We start from the raw sequence: 8,209 nt of genomic DNA on the forward strand, positions 1-8,209 counted from the left end.
GATACCCCGCCAGCGTTGCCCTTGAGGCCCGTCGTTTCAGACTATTCTGATAGCCTACTCAACCTAACCTAACCGAACCAATACTATTTGGATTTAATTGTAATTTTTCAAACGGCCTAACAGACCTAATCCACGCCACTTCAAGTTGTTGTGGGTAACCGTAAAATATGTCTAACAAAAAAACACGGTAAAATTAAATCGGAGACCATATTTGAAACCTGCTTGGGCTATAACCACAATTCCAACAGAAATTCGCAAATTGCTGGCATCTTTCTCTGTCACCCCAAATTAAACCTTGTAAGAGTAAAAGAGAAAGATTCCCGCAACACACAAACTTCGGGGTTCGGTATTAACTCCCGGCTCGTGGGTTTAGTTTAGTCTTCCTCGCACTTACTAGATGTCGCTAGAAGTTGCACAAGTGCCACAATTCCAAAGATTTCATACCACAACGAAACGAAATCTTTTGCTCAAGCTTATGCTTTTAGTTTTAAACACATTTAGTTACCGTATAATTATGATCCAAAATCTGTTTTAGTCAGTGTAACGGAAACAGAGGTCTATTAAGACAACTACTTATTAGAAATGTACCACAAGCACACCACAAGACGACTGAATTGAAATTGATACTTCGTTGCTGATCAAAACAAAAGGTACTTAGATATTGTTTCCATAATATGTAGGTACTTGAAGAATAAATACAAAAAAAAAGTAATTTACTGATTTTATATTATTTTACAGTACATAATATGGTGCTTTTTTCCGCACTGGCTCGCAAAGTAGCGCACTGCTAAACTTGTTAGGTCGACACTTCAAAGGGCCCATGTATTATGTAATGTTATGTACCTACATAAAACGTTGTACGATACAAGTGCCAGGGGGGAATTTGTAACACGTGTCGATTTAGACACTCCCTTCAGTTGTGCTTTCAAGTTCTCGCCACTCATGCCGAACTTTCTCCTTTCCGTACATGTATCCTAAAGCAGTATTAGCAATCAGTAGCCGCAACAATGTAACATAAACGAAATCCCAGCAAAATTTGCAAAACACTCGCGGGCACTTTCACTACGCATTTGGCAGTAACGCGGCGTACATACTAATTGGGCGTTGGTTTAGTTTCACCAAAGACCTATATAACTTCGTATAGACCGATAAAGTCTAAGAAAAAAACGTACCCCAAAACCATACAGAAAAAGGTACGGTGAACTATATGGCGATACACCTTTGGCGTATCGCCATATAGTTCACCTCAGCTAGATGGCGCTAATATTCATATTTGACATTTTAAAACATATCAAGCTAAGAATATGGGCCAAATTGTCAAAACTGAGGTTCAAAAGTTTTAAGCCTGTGTCGAGAGATGGCAGTCTATACACTGTGATTACACATTTTACTTTGACAGTAACTCTCTTTAATACTCGATCCTCTTTGGTTTCACTAAAGTTGCTCTAATTGTTCAAATGTTCATGTTCTCGTTGGTAGTGTATTGAATGTAGCAATATAATGTACAATTTGCAGAACATTCTCGAACCGACTAAAAAAAACTAAAATTCTAATAATAATTCGAGACGACTAAAAAAAACTAATTAGTCCGTCAGATATATTATCAACGAATTTTAGACACGTATTTTTTTTTTTTCCCGTAAACGAAAAATGACGACGGTACCTACAGTGCGTTGAAGTTTCGCGTGACGTCACGCCTAGGTACAATTTTTACTTAGAAGTGACGTCACAAGCCCCCACTTCGGGACTTTGGTGCTCCATATCTTTGTACTTTTTCATTAATTAGAAAAAGCGAAGAATATGTGTTCAGTATTTTTGGACGATCTAACTGACGGACTAAACAGAATGCCATTTTTTATGTATTCGTCATCCCTATTACTGGAAATTTTCATGAGAAAATTCTAATGCAAGTTACCATTAACGTTCTCTTTAAGATTATGATGTAGATTGTAGGTAGGTACTAGGTACATATGTAGTTCGAAAAGATTTGCCTTCGTATTGTTACGGAAACGTACGAACGTGCCATGCGTTTCCGGAAAAACACGAAGGAAACCCTTTTCGGACTACATTCTGTATAACACAATGTTCTCAACAGTTGACGATCGCTTCATTTGATGTTTGAGTTACAGACAGGGACAATTTTTTTTCCACCAAAGTGGGGTTTTGTAACATGGTTATTTTTTACGCGCCGCACTTTTTTTCTCCTATTAGGATTGAAAGAGATCGCGATTCTGAGGGGAAACCACATAAAAATTTCCAAATCCAAAAAAACCGGCCAAGAGCGTGTCGGGCCACGCTCAGTGTAGGGTTCCGTAGTTTTCCGTATTTTTCTTAAAAACTACAGAACCTATCAAGTTCAAAATAATTTTCCTAGAAAGTATTTATAAAGTTCTACTTTTGTGATTTTTTTTATATTTTTTAAACATATGGTTCAAAAGTTAGAGGGGGGGGGACGCACTTTTTTTCCTTTAGGAGCGATTATTTCCGAAAATATTAATATTATCAAAAAACGATCTTAGCAAACCCTTATTCATTTTTTAATACCTATCCAAAAATATATCACACGTTGGGGTTGGAATGAAAAAAAATATCAGCCCCCACTTTACATGATTATCCGCGGACGGACGGACGGACGGACGGACAGACAGACATGGCGAAACTATAAGGGTTCCTAGTTGACTACGGAACCCTAAAAAAGTGGGACAACTTTGAAAAAAATAGCCCACTGGTGTTTATTATCAACTCACCAAATGCTATAGAAATTTATCCTAAAGCTGGGCAATGAACATGCGAAGAACAATACAGAGACCTTTCCATGAGAACTTACGCAATTCTGGAAACTTTTCTTCGGTGCATTGCTTAATTGAATGAGTGGTAGGTCAAACTCGCCTCATTCGGTGACACGCCTAATTCGGTGAATCAAAAAAAATCGTCTTTCGGAATAGTGCTTCAAAGCTTGTATCACCGTTCACCGAATTAGGCGTGTTATCGAATGAGGCGAGTTTACCGTATGTTTTAATTGGTGTGTACTCAGAGGAAAAAATCTGTGGGTATGTACTGTGTACTTCCGTTCCGATAAAGCGAATCTGCGAAATTGTTAGAATCAGAGGACGAATACAGATGCTAAAAAAAGTCTCGCTTATCGTTTTACATGGAAGGGCATCAAAGGATTTTCAGGTTATGGTTCGTTATAAATATAAAGCCTTTCAGAAGAATGAGGATTTTTAGTTACATTTTGTATTGCACGTAGGAAATTTTGCTCAGGAATACTTATCATGATCTGAATTTCAAGATTCATCGCCGGCAGAGGTATTTAGGATCGATAAAAAGTACGTAGGTACTTTATTTATGCAAATCTAATCTAAAACCTATGCACCATTAAAAAATATGAAAACTATCAGAAGAAATTGCACGGAACGTACGAAACGAACATTACAATAATAACAATGCAAAAATTACTAGTTACAATAATAACAATTTTTTTTTATACTACGTCGGTGGCAAACAAGTATACGGCCCGCCTGATGTAAAGCGGTCACCGTAACCTATGGACGCCTGCAACTCAAACAGTCTCACATGCGCGTTGCCACCCCATTAGAAACTTGTACATTCCCTTTTGCTGTGTTAAGTACACAGCAAATAATAACAATGCAAAAAATAGGTTATAATTGAGCGCTACTATACCGGTGCAAATTTTATCATTCATGGATATTAAATACGAGGTTGAGGCCGCTCAATTCAATGAAAGCAGCACACTGCACCGATATTGTGCAATTCACCCAATTGACAGTATTCACAGCCATATAACCAAATTATATGAACTCCAAAGACTTCATTAGGTCCTCATAAATCACTTCCCAGCCTCCCCAAATTACCCTTTACTAACAAAAAAATGTAACCGACAATCACTTTACATTAACATAAAACCTTTTGCCATTAATGTCCAGTACTTGTGCGTTATAATCGCTCACATACCATTGGAGACTTTGCTAGAAAACCAGCATACAAATAGCCTGGATGTGCGTATCGACTACGCGTAATCAGAGCTCTCATATTTTTGGTCCAAATGGTCTTTGGGAATGAAAGTCCAGTCGCAATGGCATTTAACTGTGTCAATAAAACAATTATCCAATCATGCGGCTATTTAGCCGTTTGCTACGTTTTCTTTTGTCCCTTTCACTCTAATGGATTGGAGGCTTTCCGTCCTGCTCAGCTGCATTGGGGCCGGTAACATCGATTTGGTCAGTTGTAATGGCTTGTAAAGTTTTAAATTGTTGCTGTAAGATGATTTCTTTCAAGCACATTGTTAGCTCTCTTTTTTTTTAAACTCCGCTTCCCTGGATTACAATAAAAAAAACAATATTATTCGGGAATTGAGCCTCTCCTCTCATCTGTTATTTTGCGGCTAAGCTAGGAATTAAATAAAAAAGGAATGAAAGAAACAAGGGAGCCTTATAGTACCTCATGTCCCAACAACCACAGATCTTCCCAATCCCCCGATTCAATGGTGGGAAGACGCCCGCGACAGCTAGACAAGTTAATAAATGTCGAAGGAAGAAAAATACATAATATAAGTGATATAAGCTAAGTTCACAGTCCACCGCATCATGGACAGTGACCGCACTAACTTGAGACAACTAAGTATAAAACAATACTAAAATAGCCATGACATCAAAAATGAGCTAAAGCAACAAATTCCTTCCGTAAAAACACCCACGCAAATATTTTACTACAGCTCGCTACAGCACACGTTATCATAAGGTAAAATGCCTTATTTGTTGCCTCCGTCGCACTACTCGCACTGTTATCGCCTTATGCAAAACCCAAGGCTGCGAGATAACGCCAAATAAAATAAACAGGGCGTACGAGTGTTCTTTATTGGCATTTACTTGATAAGTAAATAGGACTTTTATCCTGTACTGTGTAGTGTAGCTATATTAAAATCATCTCTTATGTGGGAAGTATGTACCTATATACACGGTGTAACATGAGGAAAGCGAAAGAATTCAACTACGCATTTCTGAGGGCAAAATAAAGTTAAAATGTTATATGACGTCAAGCAAATTTTGTAAAAAAAATTTTTTGCGTATTTTTTTCTGTTTTTGTATGTATTTCCACATAAAAAGTAAATGTTAGTCGTAAAACTGGCACTTAAAATAAAAAAATACATTTTTTCTAAAAAATACTTTTTTTGCAACGAGTCACTACATAACACGAGTAACACATAGTTAAATTATGTCCGATAACGACGTCATCGCCATCAAAACAGCGTTTTTTAGGGTTCCGTAGTCAACTAGGAACCCTTATAGTTTCGCCATGTCTGTCTGTCTGTCCGTCCGTCCGTCCGTCCGTCCGTCCGTCCGTCCGCGGATAATCTCAGTAACCGTAAGCATTAGAAAGCTGAAATTTGGTACCAATATGTATATCAATCACGCCAACAAAGTGCAAAAATAAAAAGTGGAAAAAAATGTTTTATTAGGGTACCCCCCCTACATGTAAAGTGGGGGATGATATTTTTTTTCATTCCAACCTCAACGTGTGATATATTGTTGGATAGGTATTTAAAAATGAATAAGGGTTTACTAAGATCGTTTTTTGACAATATTAATATTTTCGGAAATAATCACTCCTAAAGGAAAAAAAGTGCGTCCCCCCCCTCTAACTTTTGAACCATATGTTTAAAAAATATGAAATAAATCACAAAAGTAGAACTATATAAAGACTTTCTAGGAAAATTGTTTTGAACTTGATAGGTTCAGTAGTTTTTGAGAAAAATACGAAAAACTACGGAACCCTACACTGAGCGTGGCCTGACACGCTCTTGGCCGGTTTTTTTTTCTATAAGAAATAATAAGTTTTTTTTTAATGCTTATGCTTATAACTCTGAAAGTTGGAAAAGAATCCTGAAGAATCGTGAATCCAGAAAAGTTTATATGACATTTTACTCTTCTGATATGATGAGGAATACGCTGTTAAAATTATTCGGTTTCCTCATGTTTATACCGTGTATTTATAGGATGAAAGTGGGAGTAGCGGTGGAAAGTGCCGAAATTTTGAAACGTAATACATACAGGAGCCTCAGCAAGTAGTACCATCTTGTATCTTTTGGTGTTGAAACTGGTCCATGGGGTCCCAGCGCGAACAATTTTTTCAAAAAAATCGCGAAGCGTCTAGTTGATGTATGTGAGCTAGTTGATGTTGAGGTGACCGAAGAACTGGCGACTACTTGCCACAACGTAGCAGTATTACGATACAGGGAGAAAGTGTCGCTAGCATCTTTAGTACGATGCTTCAAGGCCCTATTTTTAGATATAGATTAGATGTTTGCTCATAATTGCAACGTTTCCTGTGACTTAATAATTTTCTAAAAAGTTTTTTAATAAAAAGTCTGTAATCTTTCTGATGCTAAAAAACAGAAAGGCTACAAACTTCATAAACAAGCGGATTAAATCTGTGTCATAAAACAAAGCCAATATTTTTCAATTCTTTTTTCGCTATTGATATTTTGCGCCGGGCGCCAAGCCGCAAAAAATGAACAATACTGAAAAGTTTTCCCGTCGTCAACTTTATCCCCTGACGGTGACGGCTTTCATGGTTCATTTTTACTTTTTTCTGTAGTACAATAGACAGTTTGTTAACTATAATGGCCGACCTTTCCAATAACAATGCATTTCAATATTCTAAACACGCAATATTTGCGCCAGGGCATAATTAGATAATTGTTCCACAGATTATAGAATCCTCTCGATTAGATGACGAGTATGTGTCTATGTGACGTCACTTTCATCCTGTTTAATAAGTAACTTCTAAGTATTCCCTATTAATATTATTTTCTTTATCTACGATAAGTCTTTCTTCTTTTCTCTGCTACAAAATATCTCCCATTTCATTCAAGACAGGTTCGTCTGTTTTCCTGTTACATACATATATATAGGTAGGAACATTTTTTTTTCGTACTCATTTCCTTCCTATTTCCTTGACAGATATCAAAAACGAGTTAGTGCTATAATATGTATTAGATATTTAAATAAGACATTTAAATTACCCAGTACATATTTCTAGTGCAACATAGAATACTTCTTAACTTAAGCTATAGGTACTCAAAGAACGCTGTCAATACTTTTCATCGTTCACATAAATGTATGACATTTTTAGTTATAAGTAGATCCTAAAACTGTCCAGACTTTTTTGTTGTATATTTTCACATTTGCTATAAAATAATGTAAAAGCAGGGCAAACAGTCACAGTCAATCTAAGATCAGACCCCAAACCCCCTAAATAGTGGTCCCTGAATAGAATTCCCGTCTGACGCTAGCCGTGCTACATTCAAAATAGACCCGCGGAGAGGATTTTCGTTAACCGTGGCGGACTAAAACCCAGTTTACATCTACTCCGTTATTTCCGGTCCAGAGGTTAAAGCCAGCACTGAAATAAGTAATATGAACCGACACTAGGATGATAATAATTCTGATGAGGATCCCAGTCTAGTAACTGAACTAATTTAATGGTTACTTTTTTATTTCAGATCTCAAACAGCTCAATTTATCGCTATTTTAAACAGCAGTTTAGGACTAAATGTTGATTAATGGAAAACGTATCGTGGTTTTCAATAATATGTGTCCATAAATTCACTGGATGACAGCATATACAACAATAAATGCAAAAGCGACGGTGGTGACGGTCACGACTCACGATGAGAGACTATGAAAACCCCACTTTTTAAGGGTCAAGCTCAATGTTTATAAATATTTGAAGTTTTGGAGCACCTCACCATTGTAAAAACGACACCTAAAATACAAAAGCAGGTCAAACATATTTTGTAAATAAACCAGAAGCAAATTACTGACAAAACGTTAAATATAAATAATTCAAAATTCAAAGACTTAAATTAGATTTATATTCTTAAGAACTTCATCAAACCCATCGTAATAAACGAGAATTTGCACGAGCTATTTATTTGAATTTAATGAATTATTCATAAGTTTTTTCTAGTCCAAGGCAATTTAGAACTCGCACCTATTAGAGCCAGTGCTGCTATAAATTAAAGATACAAAGAACTCGGACACGTGAGTACGTCCACTTAACTGTATTTCAACATACATCAAACTTCAACTCCATAGCTCCTACATAGGGTTGATGATAGGTCGTAGGAGTTTAACATATGGTGTATAAAAGTTGTCTACTGTATGAAACCTCAGCAAATAGCAGT

Source organism: Leguminivora glycinivorella, chromosome 7, assembly GCF_023078275.1.
Source record: "Leguminivora glycinivorella isolate SPB_JAAS2020 chromosome 7, LegGlyc_1.1, whole genome shotgun sequence".
In the NCBI taxonomy this organism is placed as follows: Eukaryota; Metazoa; Arthropoda; class Insecta; order Lepidoptera; family Tortricidae; genus Leguminivora; species Leguminivora glycinivorella.